Source organism: Dryobates pubescens, chromosome 2, assembly GCF_014839835.1.
Source record: "Dryobates pubescens isolate bDryPub1 chromosome 2, bDryPub1.pri, whole genome shotgun sequence".
NCBI classification, from domain to species: domain Eukaryota; kingdom Metazoa; phylum Chordata; class Aves; order Piciformes; family Picidae; genus Dryobates; species Dryobates pubescens.
The window spans coordinates 35,483,916-35,509,269 of NC_071613.1; the positions used below are offsets into that span (position 1 = coordinate 35,483,916).

The 25,354-nt window shown below is 38.1% G+C and overlaps 1 protein-coding gene across 7 annotated transcripts in view; it reads left to right on the top strand.

The window, feature by feature from the left end:
* The first annotated feature begins 509 nt into the window (after positions 1-509).
* The window catches only part of LOC104309259 (sodium channel protein type 1 subunit alpha), a 94,934-nt gene continuing 70,089 nt past the window's right edge, over positions 510-25,354 (top strand). For 5 of the 7 annotated variants that reach the window (XM_054174890.1, XM_054174922.1, XM_054174882.1 and 2 more), the window contains exons 1-2: positions 510-1,000; positions 8,564-8,643. The gene's annotated coding sequence lies outside the window, so the exon portion shown is untranslated. Of the gene's footprint in view, positions 1,001-7,853; positions 7,894-8,563; positions 8,644-25,354 lie in introns of those variants that run through there. The other 2 variants (XM_054174906.1, XM_054174899.1) reach the window with 2 other exon arrangements.

A 25,354-nucleotide genomic window follows, 5' to 3' on the forward strand; every position in this document is an offset into this window, starting at 1 on the left:
TATTCAAGGCTCTTTACTATTGAAGTAGGCAAATGAAAGAAAAAACTGAATACAAGTTATAGGCAGTGATTTTAATTAATATAAAGCTGCTTTTTGTGTAGGTTTCTATCTGCTGGCTGAGCTTGGATACTTGTTTCTCCTCATGTGCCCTCCAGAAAGGAGCTGCTGATATGATCCAAACAATAATAAACTAAGAAATAGCCAAAGCTTCTCAAAAACAACAACAAAACCCAAACCAAACCAAAACAAAAAAGGCTAAGAAACTACTGTAAATGTCTTCACAATCAGGAACGTATCTTACCCATAATTTTCTTGAAAATATCAAAATCTATGTAAAACAAGCACTTTAATGTCTGTAGCACCAAGTAAAACAGGTAACAAATCATTATTTTCCCAAGAACCAATTTGCATGCAGTAAGATTTATTTAAGGTAATCTCTGTATTTTTTCTTATACCATTGCTTTTCTTCTACTCACCACAATGTGTAATGTACAGACAAATGCATGCGGCCGCAGTCTGTGTCTCTTCTTCCTTACTTTGCAATGCTGTTGCTCTCCTATTAGCTGTAGCTATGCAGTCCTCTAAACAGAGTGTGACGGGAGCACTGTTACCTTGATAGCAGGTGCAGCTGCAGTTTTAGCACTTGCTCTCTGCCTCACATTTGTAACACCCTCGCTCCTTCCGGTCATTCCTTCCAGGGGAGGAATGACACCAGCATTTCTGAGCTGTTCCTGTGTTTTCTCCCAGAACACTCAGGGAAAGAGGACTTCGTGATCTCCATGCTAACTACCAGCCTGCCTGCTGCCAGTTCTGCCTATTTCTGCCAGTGATGACATTCAGCTTGCTCCTCCACACAGGATACAGCACTGATTCCTCATTATGTAAGGCAGTCTAGGTCAAGTGTAGGAGAGACTCTGCTGGCCTGAGCAAGCTAGTGGATTGCTCCCTCAGCTTCATGGGGTCTGGAAGCTGGATCCTGCTATTTGCTACATCTTCTTGGGTAAATGTTTTTGCATCATTTAAATGGTTACTGTGCTTTTTTTCTGTGCAGATAGCTGTCAGCCATGCTGTGAATTGCGGAGAGAATTTGCTAGGTGAAACCAGCTCTGTCAGCATGATTGAATTAACAGAGTAGTAGTTCTTCTAGGCATCTCAGCTTTAAGACACATTAAGAATAAATGAATCATAAATTGGGTTTGTTTAACTATATGGGATTTGTTGCTAATTTGACTGATTAAGCAGTGAATGAAATCCATTTGCTTGAAGGTGGTGTAGGAAAGCATTACTGAATATAGCTATTAGCTCTGAGAGGTTTACTGCAGTTCCTGGCTGTTGCATTGTTTTAGCCTTGCAAATTACAGATATGCTTACTTTATTAAACAAAACAAGGTGGGGGGGGGGAGTGGAGGAGGGGAGAGAAATGTTTATTTTCTTGCAATGTTTGGTTAATTTTTGAAGCAGCAGTTAAATCCAGGATGCTGTTTATTGCCTTACTGCATAGATCTATGTGCTTAGGATATACATACAGTGAATACTGCAGATAAGATTACATCTAGAGACTGTTCTGCAGAATGATAGAACAGTACATGTTAGCTTGATTTAAATTAGAGGGTATCTTTTTTCACAAACCATGCAAAATTCAATTAATTCTTTTTTCTTTTTTCTTCTGATACCCTGACGAGAACCAGTCTGTAACAAAACAGAGTATGTTTGTCCTTAAACAAATGCTACATACATAGTATTGTCAGGTGCTGGAACACCTGATTATACTGGAATGCAGTAGAAGAGGCCCTGGAAAGTAACATCATAACACTGATACTGCAGCATCATGTAGGGAATTTCAACAAGGCTTGCATGCTTGCCAGGGACAATTACTAGATGATAAAGTTGACAATATTTTTAATGCATTTGAGACATTAATTAGAAAACCCATGTTTCTGTACAATACCTTGGACAGCAACTTTCCCCTTTCCTTATACTTTGATGGGAGTTTGTAATAATTAAACAATACAAATGTAAGATGCAGTGATGAATTTCCTGATATAGGAGAATATACAGTAAAAATATCTAAAAGAAACTTTGGTCAGCATTGTATCAATGTTATACTTACCAGCTAACTACCAAGGTTTAATTTAATATATAAGCATAGAAATAGTGATCTTTGTATTGAATTATGTTAATGAATATCAAAGCAGAAAATTAAAGTTGTACAATTACTGTCTGTTGACAACATGGCATTTACAAAATTTTCCTGTCTAGTAGATGATTGTTCACTCTAAGAATACATACTAAGGTCACTCTCTTAAATCGAAATATGATTAAATATTAATATATGATTATGTATTAATACCAGATTGAAGCTGATTTTTATGGAACGATTGGAAGTTCTTTAATTGTACTTTTTTTTTTTTTTTCTTACTGGAAATTAGTGGTTCTTTGTTCTAGAAGCAACTGATAGAATTTAATTTCCACACTTGTTTGTGAGGTGAAGTGTTTCACCATTTTCTTATAAGTTTTAAATACTCTATTCCTCTGGAAAAGAGCAGCCAAGCAGTCAGTTGTCTCTTCATCAGATATTTACTGTTTTTTTTTTTTGTTTTGTTTTGGGTGTGGGTTTTTTTGTTTTGTTTTGTTTTTTTATGGCAGGAGTGTAGGTTGTAGTGTGAAATACCAATACTGTGAATTACATTGTGAAAGAAGTTTGGTTCGGGAAAATGTAACTCATTTTTGCTAATTTGAAAGCACCCCTGTTGCAATGCAGTATATTACATTGTGTAACATTTAACAGATATCATTTTTTTTGCTTCAAAATGCAGAACTATGACTGGCAAACAAACTTAATAGCATAGTATAGGAAGTTAGAACAAAACTGCTAGGCACCATACATTATCGTAATGATGTACTTCGGAGTCTTTGTTTCTTTCTACCTGAAGTGTTCTGAAATAGTTATGCTATTATATGTGAGTACGCTATGTTCTGTCCCATTTCAAGTGTGGGTGCTTTAAGGTATTTTCTTACAGGCTGAAGGAGGATTAATAACCTGTCTATTCAATTAGGAGGAAATGAAAAAGACTGATCATCTTTAAATATATGGTGGTTTTCTGGAAGCGTTATTTTTATTGTTTGCGTCATGGTTCAGAGCAGGACATGAACCGTACTTATTAGCATAGTGAGGTCCAGAAGCTTCAGTGGGATACAAAGTGTTAGAAAATAATGTTTCATACATGTATTTATATGCTGTATTCTGATATATGCTGTACTCTGATACATGCTGTACTCTGATACTATATCACTTTGGCTCTGATACTATATCACTCTGGCTCACAATAATACAGGATATGGACCAGTAGTGGTCAATGCCTCTTCCTGGTGTATTTCTGTGGTTTACTGGAGTTGTCTAATACATGGCTACCTCAGTAGCTTGCTTAACTATTCTGTATTATGCCTTATATCATAATAAGCAGCTTGAGTTAACAATTTTTTTTTCTTCACTTTTCCTAAAAGTACTAGAATTTTCTGTCCTGGAAGTGAGTGTCTATGCTCTCTTCTCTTCATAGCCATGGAAATGTCCTTAAGACTAGAGGAGCATGGAAAAAATATGAAAGTATGTCAATTGAGTTATTCTAGAATAAAATGTAAACAAAGTGTAAGAGCATACATTAAACTGTTAGCTTCCATAAAGATATTTATATCTCAAATTTTATCTGTCCATTTTAATTAACTCGTTGAAATACATCTTGTGATGCCAATCATATACTGTTACTGCTAAATTTAAAAATAAAAACCACATGCATCTGTTTTAATTTATCTCATGTAAGATCTAATGTAAGGCTGTCATAGTATAATTAACAAGCTTTCCAGTTAAGTTTGGGCTCACAAAGAATTATTTGCTGTCCAGAACTGCCAACTTTTCTTTGCATCTAGTGAACCAAAACAAAACTAACCAACCAACAAACAAATCCAAATGTAACAAAACTCTGTTGCTGTAGAAATAGGCTATATCTGTTCTGAATATACCTCATCAGAAGTTGGCAGATGTGCTCTGTTACTAGTGTAAAAAGTTACTATACTTTTTATTCAGAGATTTTCCCACACTTTTCCTTGAACCTGGATGGATGCAATCTTCTATTCTGTGTTGCTACAGTTAATGTAATTTTTCAAGTTCCCATCCTTCACTGCTTGTTTTTCCTTCCTTAACTGCTTGTATAGTTCTTCTGTGACTGCAGTACAATTGCTTCACAATTTTACATAGAAGATAAAAAGCCCCTTGGATTATTGTGTTCAGCTGCTTATCAATGGAGGAGCTTGACCAGCTCAGTCCATTTATGTAAGATGAATCACCCTACTACCTGCTTTTTATATCCACTGCAATTCATTGTCCTCATTCCTTGTACACTAGAAAAATATACTGTAAAGAATCTAAGGGAGATTTCTGAATGTTCTAGTAAGTAAAATGTACCTCAGACATTCTCATTTTATATATATATATATGTGTATATAAAGACATTCTATTCATTGTGTATGTGGAACACACTCTTCTGTATTGTTGTTTTCATGGTTTACTACCATGGCTGAACATCTAAGATTCTAAGGTTAATTTTAAGGGTTTCTCTGGATTGTAGAGAACCCGAATCTCCCAGTGCCTGGTAATCACTAAGAGTGGGCATTTTGCAGCACTTAAGCTGAGAACTTCCTGGGCTGTTTTTCACCAGTGCTATTAAAAATTTGAACAGTATTCCTGAGACAGAGCCAAGAGTAAGACTGGTGGAAATTTGTCTGAGGGGAAGTAAACCATGAATCTCCATTAACGCAAAGTTACCAGGTTTGCAGAATCTGAAATCTGCAAGCTTGCAAGCTCCAGGCTGCAATGGGAGTTTGCCTGGCAACTATATCCTTGCTGACCAGGGCATGGAGCTTTGAGATGGTTGCTTCAGTCCATGCCCATTAAGATGATTGCTTCTTGGGCACTCAGAATAAAGTTATCACCATATTTGCTGGAAGAAGTGGTCAAAAATTTCCAAAGTAAATGCAACAGCTTCCCTAGACTCCTCTCTCAAAACTTGTGTCAGGTGACAATTTGCTTCAAGAAGCCACTGAAGTAGCTTGTTAAGATAACTGCAAAGCCTATCAATTTTCCTGACACTCTAAGCTGCTGGAGCTAAACTTGAGCAGCTGGTTGAGCAGTGTTACCAGTGAAATCTGAGCCACCAGAAATGCTGTATTTTGTTAATGATACTTAGGGATTTCTTAAAATCATATTAAGCATCTTATGCTGAACCTCTACTGATGCTTAAACAAGGACCTTTTAGGACTTTTTCAAACTCTGTGCTTTCATAATGCATTAAGTTTAACCTGGAGGGAAACTTCATGTCTTCAATGGACTAAAATTGTAGGCACTTGAGGTATTTCAAAGATTTTTACTACTGTTTACTGTTTAAGCTAACCAGATTCCTAGTTTACTGTTTTACATTTTAGTGTTTATCTGATTTTGAAATGCAGCATTTTAAAGGAGTTATGCCTCTAAAATATCAAGCATGTCCACACTCCAGTGAAGACTGGAGGAACTCATATTAAAACCTCAAGTAGAGGAGTAAATAACCTGCCTTTTAATCTGGCGATAAATCTGTATTTATAAACACCAGGAAATGAATCATTTCCGGAAACATCGTCCATGAACAGAAAGACTTCTGGGAATGATAAACCGGCATCAGCAATTGTATCTGAACATATTTAAGGAGGATCCTGAAGCAAGGGTGTTACTAGCACTACAAAGTATTTTGTCACCTGCATATGCTCTTCATGACCCCAAAGAAATTTACAAATGCATGAAAAAATGCAACTCAGATTTTACAATTACACCTAAACAAGAATCAGCGTGTTACCAGCTGGTAATAATAAGATAATGGTTTATCTACCTCAAGGTCATAGAATTTAACTCCATTTGGGTAGTACATACCTGCCTAACCTATTCAGCAGCCTACCAGTAGTGCTCCTTTTAAAACTGGTGATCCCAGCAGCAGTGAAATATAAAATCATGTTCAGCCTTTCTAAATTAGTGCTCAGGCACATTCAATGGACAAAAGTTGTGTGCTTATATCTAGCTCTGTCTTGCCCTTTGTAACTCTGCATTTGAATATTGGTATTTTGATATATCATGGGGTGCTTTAACTAAATATTTGGTGTCATAAAGCTGTACATTGCTTTTAATCACTAACATTCAAAGATAAACTATTTTAAAATATATGAGATTAGATGTCACTCTCAGAACAATTGTTCATAACATTCTGTATTGACAAATGCTTGAAAATTAAGTATTATACTAAGAGATTCCAGGCACTTGTTGTGAAGGGTCAAGGATGTCAGGCTGCCAACAGGCAGGGGAGAAATTCAGCTTCTCAAAGCTTGCATTCAAGCAAAATTTAAGCAACCAAAACCTCATGATACAAAAGTATTTTCAAAGAACATATCAGAAAAATACTGCAATTGACTTTAGGGGATCATATTCATTATAGCTGCCTGGAGTCACTGAATCAGAGGTTAATGTGTCAAGTGCCCATTATTTCATAGATGACAGCATTATTGCATAAGGTATTAATTAGGTTTATTTCATTCTGTCTTTACATGCCAAAATTTTATTATGCAACAAAAGTGATATGGTGTTATTTTGGCCCTTCTTCTCCCCTTCCTTTCCCCTTCCTAGTCACTGCCCCTTCCTTTCCTTCCATCCTGCAGCACCTCTCTCCCACATGGCTACAATTAAGGGTTTCAGAAGTTCCACATTTCTTTTTTTTTATTTTTTTTACTATTATTATTTTTTATTTTTGGTGTCAAGAAAGCAAAATGAGCAGTGTTTAATGCTGTCTGGTTTACTGCAATGGAGGTTGATCCAATGCAGCTGCAGTTTGTTGTGTTAGCACTTACTGTTACTTAGCAGTCTGAATTTTAAAAAGGAGACTTTTTTGTCTAGGTCCCAGATTTGGCTGAGCAGCTGTCATCTGAATGCACGGGAATGTATAGATCTGACGTGGCAGTCATGTACCAGGCTGTGTGATTGGCAATGCCAATGTCATATGATTCTGGCACAGGCACCTTTTTTCTTTCTGTGATTGACCCCATGGCTAAAGATGTTGAATCCACCACGACTACTTAGTGGGGAGATGTAAAATGAGACAGAGGATGGGTAGCACTTAGTTGCGGCATGCTGGAGGCTGACCTGGAAATATTTCTGGCACTTTCACAATGGACCACCCTTACCCAAACTATTTCCTTCTCACATTTCAGTGAAAATTTAAAGTGAATGAAAATTAATGAAAACTTACTGGTTTGACGTTAGCTAAAGAAACCTACGCCTCATCTCAGCCCGTGCCCTTTGTTCCTTGCTGAAGGAAAACGGGGATGTAGATTTCCAGGCTCGTTTAAGTCAGAAAATATTTTACAGCCGGTTCATTTCGTTTGCCAGTAGATGGGGCTGTCCCTCAAGGCCATGGCTTCTTAGTCTTCCTTTTCCCCCCTTCTTTCTTTCTTCACCCTCTCACTGTCTCTCTTCCTCTTTCTCTCATCCACCCTTATTTCTTCTTTCCTTTTTTTTTTTTTTTAATTCTTTTTTTCCCCCAGCTATTTGCCGATTTGTATTAGGTATCATAGAATGAGCCTCAGAACAAGGAGCCGAGAAAGAAGCAGAGAGGATACTGGATACTGCAGAGGTCTTTTTTTTTTTTTTTTTTTTTTTCCCTCCCAATGAGAATGCAGCAATTTATCAATACTTGGTAATCTTTTGGAGCCGGGAATCTGAACAAATTCATTAGAGAGCATTTCAAGTGTTTCATCGTCACTATCTCTTGGGGGGTTTATTTCGTTTTCTTCATAATGCATTTGAAATTCATGTTTTATCAGGTAAGCCAGCAGGACCTTACTTCATTTATGTGATCTCTCTGCAAGGGGATGTTCCCCCCCCCTTTTTTTTTTTTTCTCTTTTGTCATAATTTCTGAATGCTTGCTTTGTAGTTATTGTTAAGCATATAAACAAGAAGAAAATTCAGTTCCAGTGTTTTTAAAAATCGTTTAAAAACTGCAGTGAGGTCTTTCTGGCAGCACAGCATTTTGTAACAAGATGGATTTCACTGGTCTTCTGTTTTTGGGTGTTTGCCAGTTTGTTGTGTGTGTGGAGGGGAAGGTGTTAAATTATTATTCAAGATTTTGCCTTTGAACTGTCAAGGAGTTAACAGAGGTCATATTGTTCCTTCACATGAAAAACATATTAAGGGCTAAAGCGAGTAATGGTGTAGTTAAAATCCTAGCATTGCAGGAGTGTGCATTTTTCCTTCCCACAGAGAAGGTCTGCTTTAAGACTAAATGATTCAAACAAATATTTGAGAATTACCAAAGGAAGAAGGGGCCTCCTCCTCTTTTGTTGTTTTTTTTTTTCCCCCCCCCTCTCTCTTGCCCTTAGTGTTTCTGATCAGGTATGCTGCTAGAAGCTCTTACTTTCATACTTGTTAGGGCTGACTGTAATGCGGTAGATCTAACTCGGTTCATAATCTGAACCGTCTTGCTTTTTAAACAGCACAAGAAATTTTCCAGGTCGACATCAAGCTCTTTCAACATCCTTTCTAAAATGGGTTTCTGCTCTGCTGCTTGTCTGAGGTAGGTGCTTAAAAGACTCCCAATGAACTAATTCACCTGGGATTTAGGCTGTCTGTTCAACATCCCCCCACCCTTCATTCCTCCTCTGAAAAAGTTGATATTGCTCATTCTGCAGTAGTTAAAAGTTGATTGTTTTCTATCACTATTGAAAATCTGTTCAATTGTGTTTATTTCAGAAATGTTTGTTTTGTGCTTATGGTGTCAAACTCCTGAGCTATACTGGCTGATATTAGTGTTGCACATTTGAGGAGCACCCACTTTTCTGTTGTGTTTTTCAGGCTTAATCATTATTAATATAAAGTACAAAGGAATAAATACTGTGCTAAAAATTTCCCTAAGAATCTAATGTGAAACAGTAACAGGATGATCGCTGTCTAGACTGACACCCTAGTAGTTTGTTCTGTTGAGCCTGCTTTGTGTGATCTTGAATATTTGCTGAAGAATTTAGACAGAGGAAACAAGTTAGAGACTTAGACTGATTGTCCTCAGTTTTCCAGGTAGTCACAGAAAGTTTTCATTAATTTTAAGAAAATATCAGTGATTGGGGGGGGGAAGCTTTAGCTTGCCTCAAGGAATGCCAAGCTTTTATTACATAAGGCATACTATAACCAGTAAAATTCTAGGGAAATTCTGGGACAAGAAGAGCAATTTGCAGAGTAACTTGTGCAAGAAATAAGTAATTTTAGAAGTCTGCCTATAATGACTTACAGGAAAATCATACAGACGTACGTATATCGTGGAATTGTACATCCTATCAGCTGTTTGAAACAATACTTCATATCTGGGGCAAGAGTAGTTTGTTAGTGATTGTCGAAATCTACATTGAAATTGTCATATTGTAATCTAAACTTCCTTTTGAAGTTTCAGAAGTCATAAATGTCAACAATTGAGATAGTTGGGAAGTTGAAGGACAATTGAGAAAGTTGGGAATAAATGACAGATTATTCCATTCTTAAAATTAAGGTGACCTTGAACTAGAAAACCTTCAGAATATCCCTGAATATGACTCTTCTCTTCAATGTACTAACACAATGTCCACTTTAATGTACAGTTGCTTGTTGTCATATAAGGATGGCATCGCTGCTGGCATCCATATTACAACATATCCTTCCAACATGTGCATTCTACTGTAACATTTTGTGTACATAATGACAGAAACAGACTTATTCAGGGGACAAACCCACAAAGTTTAGCATTAGATTTTTGTCCTTTAAAGAGTATTTGAATAATTCTTTTCTATTTCTTTTGGCTACCTTAAATTGAAGAACTTAAAGAAATGTGAAAGTTTTCCTGCTCTTGGTTATGAGACATTCCTGGCAGAACTCAGAAGCAGTCACTTCCTTGCAAATTTCTCTTGAAAAATGGCAGAAATCTTGCTCTAAGTTGTGTGGGGGTGTGTTTAGAATTATATTCATCCGAATTAATGTCTTCCATTTTATTACTTTTCTAATCTCCAGTGCCAACCCACCTGTGGCAAACATTTTGGGTCTTTTGGGCTAAGTGTCATGAAGAGATTTCCTTCCAATAACAGGAACACATTCTACCTTCTGTTTCTTCCATGAAGACAGCTGATTATATAGGAGGAAGTAGTGGAATTTCACAAGAAACCTGTATTTGACCTGTAGGTTTTCTGTTGATGCCAAAACTAATAATTCAGGAAACAAACAAAATTAAGAATTGAACAATATATATTCACACTTGTAAACTAAGAAAAATGGTGTTATTCCATCAGAAAGAAAAAATGGATAAGAAATACCACTATGCTATTCTTAGCATAGTGTTTTAGAGCACTTACAAGCTCAAATAGCTCAAAGCAAAAAAATAAATAATAAAATCATGAAGTTGAAATACTCTAAAATGGAAAAATAAAACCGCATTTGGGTAAATGTTATATATTAAAAGCTACAACTGTTGTTTCATGCTAAGCCTAATATTTTAGGGAGATGGGGAGAATCATGCAAGTTTGCCAATTCTTTTTCCCAAAGTTCAGTGTTTCTAGCATATGTTACTTCCATTTTCCTACTTACAGGTCTATTCTTTGTAGAATTTCTATGCAGGAAAACATATAAAAGTTGGACAGAAACAACTGGAAGTTTGGCATGAATTAAGTTCTTAGTTAAATGACAAATGTAGACTTGGAAATCATTGTCCATCCCATGGTGGAGTTTTTATTCAATATGAGCAATATTTAAAAACACATTGTGATGTCTTAGTGAACACATGGGTGTCAAGCATGTTCAGGCTTCCTGTATTCACTGATTATTGTGTCTCTTCCATTTCCACCAGTGTGTGTGGTTCCAGGCCCCTTTTAAAGATCTTATTATGTGCTCTGACAAAAATTCTGAAAATTCTGGGTAGCACACTGCCCTGAATTATTAAGTATATTGAAGAAACACATATCTGTTTCAGCCACCACACCATTTATTGTTTGCATTTATCAGCCCCAGAAACTCTCTCTCTCTCTCCCTTCTTCCTTTTTGTGCCAGGAAATTCTCATTACGTTGCTTTTTCTGAATGCAAGTTCCCATTGCTTTTGGTCTCAGTGGTATCCAGTGCGTATCTGACCATCTTCTCAGTGCTCTATTTTAAAGTGATTCCATCCTTCCTTTTATTCATTTCCTTCTTTTTTTTCCCCCCACAAGTCTCTGAGAAAAAGAAAAAGACATAACCCTTCTATTTTTAGTTTCAGAAACATCCAGCTCAGTTTGTGCTTTCAAGCTTTCTCCCATCTCATGCCCTCTATCTTGGTAATTTTTTTCAGTACCTTGTAAACACACAGATCAACCTTTTTCTTCTTTCTCCTACTCTTTAACTATATCCTCTAATTTGCTTGCAACATTGAGTTTTATAAATTACTTCACGATACAATTCAATTCAAAACACTGAAGGTCATACTTCTGTTGAAACAATACAAAAACAAACCAACCCCCCAGTCCTGTCAAGGTCAGAAAGGAAAATTTAGGAATAAATGTAGAGGCTTGTGTTGCTCAGATAGGCTTTATTTAATAGTGGCATTGGTCAAAGATGACTAAACTAAGGAGCAGCTGCAGTACTTTTTAACTAAAGTAATGCATCTGAAGTAAGCTTTCAAATGCTTGGTTATTTAAGTGCATTTTAAGTCAATGACTTGTCTGTGTTCCAGATGGAAGCCTGCAATGCTTCCATCCTCTCATCCCTCCATGGACTCCATTTTCTGCTTACTCTTTAATGGTATTTCATTCAGAGTAAGATCTTTCATTTTCTTTAATGATTTAAAGTGACTAACCATTTTGTTTCAAATTATTGTTGAATTTATTTGCCAAAAGGAAATTGTTTCTGAAGCAGATTATAGGTGCTGCTAGGAATGTCTCAGCAGGGCTCTTTCAGCAGCTTTTCAAGAATCCTGGAGTAGGTTTATAGAAGAAAAAGAAGGGAAGAGGCTTGTGAATCATTAGAAGATGAATACTGAAGCTTTATTCTGTTACTTACATCCATAGTGGGTGGGACAGGAGTGAAGTCAGAAGAAATGGACTCATCCAAATGGGATACAGGGAGAAACTTTCTGATGGAGAGGATAGTGAAGAGCTGCAATAGAGTGTCAAAGGAATCTGTAAATTTGTCATGAAAGTATGTAGAAGAGGTTAGATGAAACACCTGCTGGGAAATAGGTATAGCCATCTTTCCTTAGTCAGGAAGATGAACTAGATGGCCTCTGATTATTGTTTCCAATCTGATCTTTCTATGAGTCTACAAAAAAGAACCACAGAATTGTTAGGGTTGGAAGGGACCCCCAAGGATCAGCTAGTTTCAACATCCCTACCATGGGCAGGGACACCCTCCACTAAATCAAGTTGCCCAGAGCCACATCCAGCCTGGCCTTAAAAACATCCAGGGATGGGGCTTCCACCACCTCCCTGGGCAACTTGTTCCAGTGTCTCACCACCCTCACTTCCTAATATCTAATCTAAAGCTACCTGTAGCTTGAAATAGATAGCTGAGGTACAACAGACATAAAGCAAAGTATATCATAAATTATATAGGGTTCAACACAGACCTCTTGATTTTCTTGAAGTATATAAACATCCCCTCATGACATTTATTCTCTGATATATGCATTCTGCAACACTTCAAAGATATCTAGAAAGAACAGAATGTGTTTCCTAAAAACTTATTTAAATTCTTAGTGTTTCTTTTAGATTAAGTAGGCTTTGCTGGTTAGTCACAGCTAGTGTGTGAATAAAAAGGGGTAGAAAAAGGGTATGTGGCAAATCTGATCAACTTTTAAATATCATCAGGAGAATACCATACATATGATTAAAAAGTTTTTAAAATTGATAGTTTAGTAGAAAGAAGTAGGACACTACAAAAGCTGATCAAATAAAGTGAGTGTACCATGGGGAAGTTTAGGCTCGAGGTGAGGAGAAAGTTTTTGTAGAGAGAATTGTTAGCCATTGGAATGGGCTTCCCAAGGAGGTGGTGGAGTCACCATCCCTGGAGGTGTTCAAGGGGGGATTGGACATGACACTTGGTGCCATGGTTTAGTAGTCATGAGGTCTTGGGTGACAGGTTAGACTTGATGATCTTTGAGGTCTTTTCCAACCTTACTGATTGTATGATTCTGTGGCCCTTTCATGGCCTCTTCACTGTTTTATGTCAATGTTCAGTGTTTTTCTCAGCTGAGAAACAAAATCTGATAAATTTATTTTTTCAAATGAAGTCTTAAATAATGCCATATGTATATATCACCTAGTGTACTAACACACCTGTAGTGTTTCACCTAGGGTAGTGACACACAGAGCACTTTCTAAAGCACCATGCTGGCTGCTTTAGCAATGCTTAATTGAAAAAAAAAAAGGTCATCCAACAATTGTTTTGTCTTAGTTTTTTTTCTTAAACATTAGCTACATGATCCAAATATAATCTAGAATCCTTAGATCCCAATATTTTTGCCATTAGCTCAACTTATTTTTATTACACTCACACTGGGAGAGATAGACCAGAAATGATGACCTTTAACTATGTTTTTGGGAGTTCATGTTGTCTCAAAATAAAAGTTATCATAAATCTACTACTCTGGATTAATTAAATACTATATCTCCAAGGCAAATGAGTGAGGTATTACAAAATTTTTTTTCTTAGTTGTTTTGGCTCTATGCCAAGACTAACTGGCATTGAGACACCCTGTGTCTGCAAATAGTCTTGTCCTTAAAACAGGATATGACCTATGACCTCACATGGGACCTAACTCCAAACTGAGATACTGCTAATAAACCAAGTGAAAATTGGACCACAGTCAGCTCTTTATAACAACTGAGGTGATTGTGTCCCCTGATCCAGGAGTGTATCTTACCATTAATTAATGCATTGTCTTCAATGGGTGGACTGTTCAGTGGATAAGGAATTGGCTGGATGGTCACATCCAGAGGGTAGTAGTAGTCAATGGTTCAATGTCCAGGTGGGGACAGGTGACAAGTGGTGTCCCTGGGGGGTCCATACTGGGACCAGTGCTGTTTAATATCTTCATCAGTGATGTGGACAGTGCAATCAAATGCACCCTCAGCAAGTTTGCAGATGGCTCCAAGATGAGTGGTGCAGTCAATGCACCAGACAGGTGAGATGTCATCCAGAGGGATCCAGACAAGCTGGAGAAGTGGGTTCACATGAATGGTTCAACAAGGCCAAGTGCAAGGACCCGCGCCAGGGTCAAAACCATCCTCATTGTCATTACAAGCTAGGGGATGATGTGGTAGAGAAGAGCCCTGCAGAAAATGACTTGGGGGTACTGATTGTCAAACACCTGGACATGAGCCAACAATGTACACTTGCAGCCCAGAAGGCTGATTGCATCCCAGGCTGTGTTAAAAGAGGCATGGTGAACAGATAGAGAGAGGTGATTCTGTCACTCTACTCTGCTCTGACGAGACCTTACCTGGAGTACTGTGTCCAGCACTGGGGTCCTTAATACAGGAAGGACATAGAACTGGTGAAGAGGCTCCAGAGGAGGGCCACAAAACTGATCTGAGGGCTGCAGCACCTCTCCTAGAAAGTCAAGTTGAGAGAGCTGGAGTTGTCCAACGTGGAGAAGGCTTATAGCAGCCTACCTGAAGGGGACCTATAAGAATGCTTCAAAGAAACTATTTACAAAGGTATAGAGCAACAGGACAAGGGGCAATGGTTTTAAACTAGAGGAAGGTAGATTTAGATTGGACATTAGAAGCTCTTTACTATGAGGGTGGTGCAACACTGGAGCAGGATGCCCAGTGAGGTGGTGAGGACTCCATCCCTGGAGACATTCATGGTCAGGCTTGATAGGGCTCTGAGCAACCCGATTTAGTTGGGGATGACCTTGCTTACTGCAGGGGGATTGGACTAAATGACCTTTAAAAGTCCCTTCCAATCCAGTGATGCTATGATTCTAAGCTACAGAGCAAACAAAATAAGCATTGTTTATTTTATTGTGCAGATATTTTTAGAATAAGCTGAATACATTCACAAATTGGAATAACATGTTAATAGGGTAAATATTAAATATTTAACTTCTGAATTAACAGTTGTAAAGCAAACAGCTCAGTTCTGTCTTGAGTGTCCTTTAGGAACAGTTTATAGATGGAGGAAAAAATAATCTGAAATGCATAGAGTATTTTTCTTCCATAAAAGTCAATGTCATGGAGGGACACATCTTCAGATTGATTAATACTAATTAAAACATTTAAATTGTATCATAGAGGATTGTTAGTCAATACTGACAAGAAATGCAAGACCAATTTATAAATTGTCTTGTTAAATCAGCTGCCATATTGGACTTCAGTCAACCCAAAACTTGGTTTGCTTCTTTTTCATAATTTTGAATGCAATCAGGGTACATGAATCATTAAAAATACATTCCTATTTGACACCTGATTAAATTTATTTTGCTTTTAACAAGTATGGATAAGCCATATATAGAGTGAGAGAAAAGGAAGATACATCAAATGTACTTAAAATCTGCTGCGTTACAAAATATTGCTATTAATAGAATTATAAGTAGAAAATTTAGAAATGTTGATGTAGACACAGTCTTGCATCACTAAGTATGAGGACTATATCTGCTTTGAAGTGAAAGCGTTGTCATATTTATCAGCGGGAGCTAGGAGTTTACAGTTTTATTGATATACATGTGGAATTAGGTTAGAAAAAAATTCAGATGACTTCACATATCTTTTAAGGTTGAAGATTTATTTTTTTTTTTTAAGTAATATTTTTAGGGGGTTATTTTGGAAATTTCCCCCCACCCCGCCCCCCACTACTAGTAGCAGTGGTGTTACCGTTTTGTTTGACACAAACTTCAGTCCAGCATAGAAAAACCCATTGTCCCCATTGGCTTGCTAACAACCCCTTTTTTTTTAGGTTATCACTACAACAAGCTGAAAATGAGCAACAACTTAGTGTCACAGAATTACAGAATGTTAGGGGCTGGAAGGCATCTGGAAGGATCATCTAGTCCAACCCCCCCTGCTAGAGCACGCTCACCTAGAGCAGATTACACAGGAACTCATCCAGGCAGTTTTTGAATATCTCCAGGGAGGCAGACTCCACAACCCCCCTGGGCAGCCTGTTTGCGCATTTTGTTTGAAGCTTTTTGGACAAATAATTGCTATATGTAATGCTGATCCCAAGGATTCTTGCAGATTATGGGAGTTGTAGAGCTGCAGCCTGGTAAAAGAAATTCTGATATCTTTTAGACAGTACATCTGGTGGTTTTGACTCTAGGCTACATGCTGCCCAGCTGCTTCACAGCCTGGCTGTGAGTCTGTCACTTGTGGGCATTGACCTTAAACCTGCCATCTACTTCCCCCTCAAGACAGGTTTCTATCCATCTGTGAAGTCTATGTTCAAACTATTCCTGAACCAGCACTAAATAATATTTAACAGCTCTGCTGGGAGACACAAAAATGCATACTGCTTGAGAGCAGAGAATGCTAAATGTTGAAACAAGCTCAGGAATGAAACCAAAGTAGCTGATACAGTACCCCCTCTCTTACATCTGCATGCCTAATTCTTGGATCACGGCTAGTACTGGGTTTCTTGGGGGAAAAGTAGAAGACAAGCAAACAATGCCCCATAAAACAACAACAGCAATGTTTTAAAAATTAATTTAAAACCAAATCAACAACAACCATAAAAAGTGCTAGGAAATAAGGATTTAATTTTTTTTGTAATGCAGGAGAATAGTAAACATTCCATTTTATTTACAAATATTATTTCTCCATTCAAAACTGCTCTGTCTTCAGTACATCAAGTACAATTTAACTGTTTAATAGTAATAATGATGTTTTACTCAAAATGTTTTCTCCCTTTTTGTTTGATCTCTTTGCACATAATATTTCTATGGGGGTCTCATGAGTGACTTTTATTTTACAGGGTTATATACTTTGTAGGATTCTGAAATGCAGAAAAATGCTTGGGTTTTGGCAATAGGCTTTTTCCTCTTGTGATTAAAGCCAGACTGACTATGGCTGAAATATCATAAGCTAGGTCTAAGCTTATGTATTTAAGTCTATATTTAGGTGACCAGGCGAAAAATAGAGTATTGTACAACAGAGTAACAAGAATTTCATATTGACATTTATGTGAGTTCTTGATTGCTTGGCACTTTGGAAAGGAATGGCTTATGTAGTTAGCTGTCTGTTTAGATGAATTCCAGATATGAAATAGGAATAATTTGCTCTCTTTTGTGTGAGAAAAGACAGTGAATATGGCTAAATAATGGCTTTAGATAGTAAAACTGTGATAACATCATTCTGAAGTCTACACAGTAAGCAATTTTCCCTTCTCTTTAGAGCTCTGCTGGTCTGTTTTTCTCCATGTAATGCTTCTAATCCAGATGGCTTTCCTGAAGGAAAAATCCCTGGAGGATTAAAACAAGAGATACTTTTAAAGTATTTTGTTTTTCACATACTTTTTACTTAGTTGAAATATGGAAAACAGCCTTGTGGATGGTTAAGACTATTTCTTAGATTTGTATGTGGACAAGGCAAAATACATTAAGAATTAGACATAGTCCAGCTTCAAAACATTTTATCCCTATAATTACCAATATCATCTTTCAATTCATGCTTTCTGGACTGAGATGTGCTTAAAATTACAAAGTATGTGACTCTCTAGATAGATGCTAGTGTTTACTGAGGCTATTGATCTGAATTCAGGCTTCCTGTAAATCCCTACATATTTCCTGGCAGTGAAAGTAGGACCTTACGTCTGTCCAGCATCAGCTATGTGAATATCACAAGGGCAGAAATGGATGGATGTGGTGCAGGAAGTAACACCTATTAATGTGATCTTGATTTAACTAATTTTTAGCAATTAATTGTGTGGACTTGACAGCTGGATCACCCTACATCCTGCTTCCAGGCTGCTCCACAGGTTAACAGTGCAAGCAGAAAGTAAATCCAGCCTTCAGCCTTAGTCTTAGAATTGCTTCAGTAAAACAATTGAGATGTAATCACAGGACTATAGTTGGCATGTTGGTAAATGGGAACTGACCAAGAAAGCTCACTCTGGTAAGTAAGGCAATAACTAAACATCATATTAGTGAATGGATTTTGATGAGATGCTGGAAATGACCAGGTGGTCTCCTGATACTGTAGCTGGGAGTAGTAAAAGCAAGTGGTTCTTTTTGACCGTTTTGATAAGAGACTTGTGTCAGAGACAGCTCAAATGACTCAGACCAAACCCAAAGATTAAGCTAAGAGTTAATAGGAAATTCAAAGTAGTAGTAATGAAGGAGTGTTTTACTATTTTTATTTTTGGTTTTATTTCTTGTAGTCTGTTCAAAGTAAAGCATAACTATATCAGGGACTTTTGCAAAGTCTCTGTGCCACTTTCTTCAAATATTGGCTCTTTGGATCACTTGCTTCAGCTGCTGTTTTTACTAAATGATGAGTTGCACACTAGTGTCAGAAGTATGAAGCTTTGGGATAAATCTGTGATGAATGTAGGGATATGCACTGATACTGGGATTTTAGGAAGGCTTCAGGTACCATTTGTAGGTGAGGTAGTCTAGCCTACAAGTTCTGCCAGAATACAATGTGTAACCTACAAGGAATGCAGACCTCAACTGCAAAAGAAGAGAGACCTGGACAAGCTGGAGGGGTGGGCTGAGGAGAATCTCATGAGGTTCAATATGGCAAAGTGCAAGGTCTTGCACCTAGTCAAGGCCATCCTTGATATCAGTACAGGCTGGGGTGTGATGAAATTGAGAGCAGCCCTTAAGAAAATGACATGGGAGTACTGGTGGATGAAAAGCTGGACATGAGCCAACAGTGTGCACTTGCAGCCCAGAAGGCAAATGGCATCCTGGGCTGCATCAAAAGAATTGTGACCAGTGGGTGGACAGATGTTATTCTGTGATTCTGCTGTGGTGAGACCTCCCCTGGAGTACTGTGTCCAGCTCTGGGGCCCTCAACACAAAAGATATATGGCCCTGCTGGAGCAGGTCCAGAGGAAGACCACCTCTCCTGTGAAGACAGCCTGAAAGAAGTTCAGCCTGCAGAGAAGGCTCCAAGGAGACCTTATAGCTGTATTTCAATATCTGAAGGGGACCTACAGGAAGGCTGGGGAAGGACTGTTTAGAAGGGCTTGTAGCCCTTCAAACTGGAGCAAGGTAGATGTAGATTGCACATAAGGAGGAAATTCTTTACAATGAGAGTGGTGAAATACTGGAACAGGTTGCCCAGGGATGTGTTTGAGGCCCCTTCCCTGGAGACATTCAAGATCAGACTTGATGTGGCTGTGGACAGCCTGATCTAGTTGGAGGTGTCCCTGCTCACTGCAGGGGAGTTGGGCAAGATGATCTCTGAGGGTTCCTTTCAACCCAATGCAATCTGTGAATCTGTGAAACTAGTTCAACGTGCTTGCTTCTTAGAGTACTAGCAGAAATAATTCATAGATTTCAGTGAAAAGTACTTTATCTAATATTCAATAGAATAAATTAACTATGCTACCTTTAAGGCACAAAGTGCCAGGGTTTGAGCACTGTCGGATCTCAAGACTGCCATTGGGTATATGCATGTCTGGATACAAGGCTGAGGCATGGTGGCTTCATGGATGTTCACTTAATGAGAACTTTCCAAAATGATATTTGGCTAACTGTTAATTCCAATTGTGTTGAAATTCAGTTGAAAACTAATAAGGAAATAGGCGAGGCTTGTTGACTCAGCTTGTGATACCCCACTTCTAAATCAGAGCAGTGGGGCTGTTACTGCCTGCTTTCTGCACAAGCATGTGCCCATACATGCATGGAGTGCAAAGTGAGTGAAAGCACGAGGATATACTATCAAAACTTCTGTCTAATATTTAATTGGAAAAAGCTGAAATTCAGCTTCTACCTTTCATATGATATCTGGATTTCCTGTGCAGTACAAAAAAGTATTTACAAGCTTCTACACTTTTGAGGGGTTTATCACTTCACAGAAGTCACATCATTTTGCTTGCAAAACAGCAATTCTTATGGTTTCCCTAATTACATTTGACTTTTCCCCCCATTATCTGGAGTATTAAATATATTCCTGTTGTCCCCACATATGATTCCTCAGTTCAGAAAACCTCAAGAATGAAATCAGTGCTTAGTGTTCTATCTGTTTACAAGAAAAATCCTAAAACTGCCAGAAAGTTTTGAAAATATAAGCACTTTTGTCATCACATCTTTAATGTTTCTGGGCCTTCTGCTTACCACATGACGTACATTGTTCTAGAATCCTGTTAATGGAGTTAAGCAGTTCACAAAGCTCATAAATATAGTACCCTTTTGAGTATGGGGATGTCTTTGGGTTTGTTAGCTCTGCAAATCTGATGTCAATCTGTTTTCCAACAGTTTTTACTTCTTGTTTCCAAATGTGATAATATTCCAAACCCATAACTTAGAGCTTGTCTTAAATTCAATTGTAAAATGAATCAGTAGCATTATATAATTTACACTGCATAGCCTACATTGCTTTGTTTGTGTGGTTTTGGTTTTCTTTTTTTTTTTAACTGAGCAAAGGTGTTATTATATTTGCTAAGGAAAAAGGAAACATGTTTCAGACATTGCTTAAGAAAATGAATGTTGAATTAGTCATGTAGATTGACAATATAATGAGTCCCTGTTCTGATCAAATGAAAGAAAGCAGAAAGATTGCTACTCTGTACTGCAGTCATTTGCTGCACAAGATACACTGCAGGAACAGAGTAATCATGAAATTCATTCAGCTTGGTAGCAGTCCAGTAGTTCTAACCTATTAAATATATTTGCTCAGCTGGAGTAGTAATGCAGATGCATTGTGACCTGTCCCATTAAAATATTTTTTTTTCTTTCTATGGAACTGCATAACTAATTTTGTTTGTTTCAGCTTTGTAAAATAGAAATTGCTTGGTTGTAGTTAATGAAATTAAACTAGCAAAGCAGTAAGAGGAAGCAAACTATTTTTAATCTAATGCTAAGCCTAGTAGCTATATTTTTGTTTAGTGATAAGTTAAATTTAAAAATGCAATGAAAATAACAATCTCAAGAATGCACATGTACATATAACTAGTACTGATGTATAATATACTTTGTCCACATCAAGTGGTTTTCTGATTAATCAAGGAATGAGGATAGGACTGAGACTCTAAGTATTAGAGGAGGTAAGGGCTGCAGCTACACAAAAGTCTGCTTTGACTGCAGCAGAAACCAGTTCCTAGTACAGAGAGATCATGGGGAGCATTTTCGTTTTCCCAACATGGGGAGGTTTCTTGGTTAGTTATTTCTTTTGGCCAAGGCTGGATTCTTTTATTTTGTTTTCTTTTTCAAAACTGAGGCTTCTATTTTCTTCCTGAATTTAAGAAAATACTTGGGAGTGAAAAATAGAACTAAATCCTCTTTCCCCGTAGGTGTTCTTAAATTTTTTCTTCTATGAATACACCTCCAGCAATTTTCAACTGACTGTTCTCAAGTGAATTTGTTAGGTATAGCAGAAAAATAGTTCCAGGATCACAGAGTAGAAGCCATGACTGCCTTCCAAAATGAAAACTTACCATTAAGATGCCAGGTTCATGTTTTCTTATGGGCTATGCCAGGTTCATGTTTTCTTATGGGCTTTCTTTCTATCCCATTAAGCTTAATTTCATTCCTGCATGGTGATGGCAGAGCACTGGAGAGATGGTCGGTTGCCCACGGGGTTTGCTGATTGATGGAAAATGTGGCTTTGAATTCTCTGGAGTTGATGAGGGAGTTCAGGGAGTTTGGCACAGATACTCATGTAATGGGATGTAAGCTAAGCAATTATACAACAGTTATGTATCACAGTATACGTACACAGATGTTTGCTGTATTTCCCATCTCAGTCTGTTCTGCTTTCTGGCTGTTGGGTAGCCTGGATTGGGGTACTAAAACCCCTCCTGTATGGCATAGATACCACATCTTTTCTCAACTCTGTGGCAAACTAAATAGTCATCCTCTCCCCTCATCACTTCCCTTCTGTGACTCCTTTGTGTGCTAATAACCTTGGTGTGTATCAGGTTAGACAATAGAAATATCTAACTGCAAAGCATAAACTTTCACTAAATATAACAGTATAAAGTGCAATAAACCTGTACAAAATGTATTTACACACACACAGAGTTTAACAGCTTACACAAGTTCCCCTTGCCACCTCACCCCCCCAGCCCTGGAAAGAGGGCCATAAGGAAATTTTGGCCTCTCCCTTCCCCTTGTACCTCTTACAGAAACCAAATAGAAAAGGTGCAAGGTCAGAAGGAAGATAGCACAGCCTGAATCCCAAGCAAAGCAGCAAGAGCCAGCAGCCAAGAACCGTAAGAGCACAAAACTCTGCTGCATAATATAGGGTTTTCAATACTCCAGTGAAATTATTTTAACCTATCTGTTGTTATTATTCTTTCAACCAATTGAATTAGATGACCTTATCATTATTATAATGTAAACTCTGAGAAGTCCACCCATCTTGAACTGTCTGAAACCTCAGGAAAATTCCGTATACAGCTAAATTTTAGTTTCAAACTGTAACAGTTATATACTCTTGATTATTTCCAATGTTTCAGATAATTCATTTATAGATCAGTGTGTATCTATGCACCTTATTCTGATGTCTGCAGCATTAATGTACCTACACTTTATTTAAAATAAGCATTAAATAAACATAGTTAGCCAAGACCAAGTAATCTAATGCAAGCAAGTTCCATGATCCATGCCAAAAGGGAGCATCAGGAAGATAAATTTTTAAAAGATATTAGAGAATCTCATTGTTTGTCTGGTAATATGTATGTTTCCTTTGTCAAGCTTTTAATGAGAAATAAATTGAATTTTATATATGAGCTACAGACAGTTGTAAAAAGTTTCATAGCCCAAATATTCCAATCTGATTTCTGTCCTGCCAAATGTGTTGCTTTGGATGTCCTACCTGCCTTCATTACCTGTAGTAGCCTAAAAATAGAGATTAAAAAGCCAGATACAAGCTCATTTCTGTAAAGAAAGGAACAGAAGTTTCTCCTCAGCTAAGGCCTCACATGAAAGCTGAAGTAGTTTGCCAAACTTCCCTTCCTCTCCTCCCACAAACTCATTATTTGAGGAAGGTAGTTTATTCTGTGTTTTAGGGGCAGGTATCATAATGCATAGTTGATAAATCAAAATAATGAGAAATAGCCAATCAAAAATTGAAAATTAATATAGCATAGATATTTGATCTTTCTGAGTTACATTTAGATTCACTGATTTATCTTTATTTTGTTGTGGCTGTGGTCTGTTAGCTGTGCTTTGAATCAGCTTGGTGTCCTTCCCTGGGCTTATTGCTGATAACCTTGCTAATAACTACTTAGTTTCTTCATAAAAATGAAGTTACCAATGTTACATCATTGCCACTGTCCACTACTCTAATGCTTTTTCAAAACAGTAAAATGCATGATTTTTAATAGAACTGATTTATTAGTTTATGCCAAAAGCATATACATGATGTTTGTCACAGAGCAAGGGCAAAGTGAAGGACAAAGATTCATTTCTGCTTACTCTAGCAGAATTCTCTTGCCTGAGTTTTCCCTTAGCAATCAGTTTTATGGTGCTGGAAAGTACAAGGAACAGCAGTCTGTAACAGACATTTCAGAGTGCCTTCCTGGAATTCAAAGGGAGATCAGTCGGGCAGTGAAAACAGCTCAGTTTCATGTGCTAATTTCCTAATATTTGATTCTATTTAGAGTAATTTATATTTTCTATGAATGATGAGAGATTTTATTTCTTATATCATTAAGTGTAACAAATCACATCACAGTGTCAAAGTATATTAGAGGTTGGAAGAGACCTCAAGAGATCATCAGGTCCAACCCCCCTGCCAAAGCAGGATCACTTAGGGTAGTCTGCACAGGAATTCATCCAGGTGGGTTTGAAAGTCTCCAGAGAAGGAGAAGTAAAGAAGTTTCTTTCTTCTGTAAAAAAGTTTCTCCTCGTGATGTGGTGAAATCTTCTATGTTCAGGTTTGTACCTGTTGTTCCTTGTCTTATTACTGTGCACCACCAAAAAGAGCTTGAACCTGTCTCAGTCTTCTCAAGACTGAAGAGCCCCAGGGCTCTTAGTCTCTTTTCATAGGGGAGATGCTCAAGTTCCCTAATCATCCTTGTGGCTCTCCATTGGATCCTCTCCAGCAGTTCTCTGTCTTTCTTGAACTGGGGAGCCCAAAACTGGACATGGTATTGCAGGTGTGGTCTCACCAGGGCAGAGTAGAGAGGTGGAAGAACTTCCCAAAACCTACTGGACACACTTTTCTTGATGCACCCCAGGATACCATTGGCTCTCTTGGCCACAAGAGCACACTGTTGTTCCATGGAGAGCTTGCTGTCCACCAGCATTCCAGTCTTTGTCTGTGGAGCTGCTGTCCAGCAGGGCAGCCCCTAACCTGTACTGGTACATGCTGTTATTCCTCCCCAGATGTAGGATCCTTATTAAACTTAATGAGGTTTGTCTGTCCAGATCTTGTTGGATGGCTACACAGCCTGACAGGGTGTCAGCCAAACCCCCCAGTTTTGTATCATCAGCAAACTTGCTGAGGGTACTCTCAATCCCCTCATACAGGTCACTGATAAAGATATTGAACAAAACTGGAGCCAGTACTGATCCCTGGGGAACACCACTGGCTACAGGCCTCCAAGTTGACTCTCTGCCACTGATGACAACCCTCTGAACTCTGTTGTCAAGCCAGTTTTCAATCCACCTCACTAACCAGCCCTCCATGCCCCATTTCTTGAGCTTTTTCGTGAGGATGTTATGGGAGACAGTATGGAAAGCTTTACTGAAGTCAAGGTATATAACATCCACTGCTCTTCCCTCATCTACTCATTTGGTCATAGAATAGAATAGAAGGCTATCAGACAGGCTATCAGAAGTCAGACAGGATCTCCCTTTGGTAAATCCATGTTGGCTACTCCTTGCCTTCCATGTGATTAGAGATGACCTCCAGGATGAGCTACTCCACCATCTTTCAAGGGATGGAGGTGAGGGTGATTGGTCCATAGTTGCCTGGGTTGTCCTTCTTGCCTTTTTTTGAAGATTGGAGTGACATTTGCTTTCTTCCAGTCATCGGGCACCTCTCGTGTTCTCCACGACTTTTCAAAGATGATGGAGAGAGGTTCAGCAACAGCTCTCTCAGCACTCATGGATGCACCCCATCAGGGCCCATGGACTTGTGTGTCTTCAGTTGGTACAAGAGATCTTCAACCTGATCCTGACTGACCAATA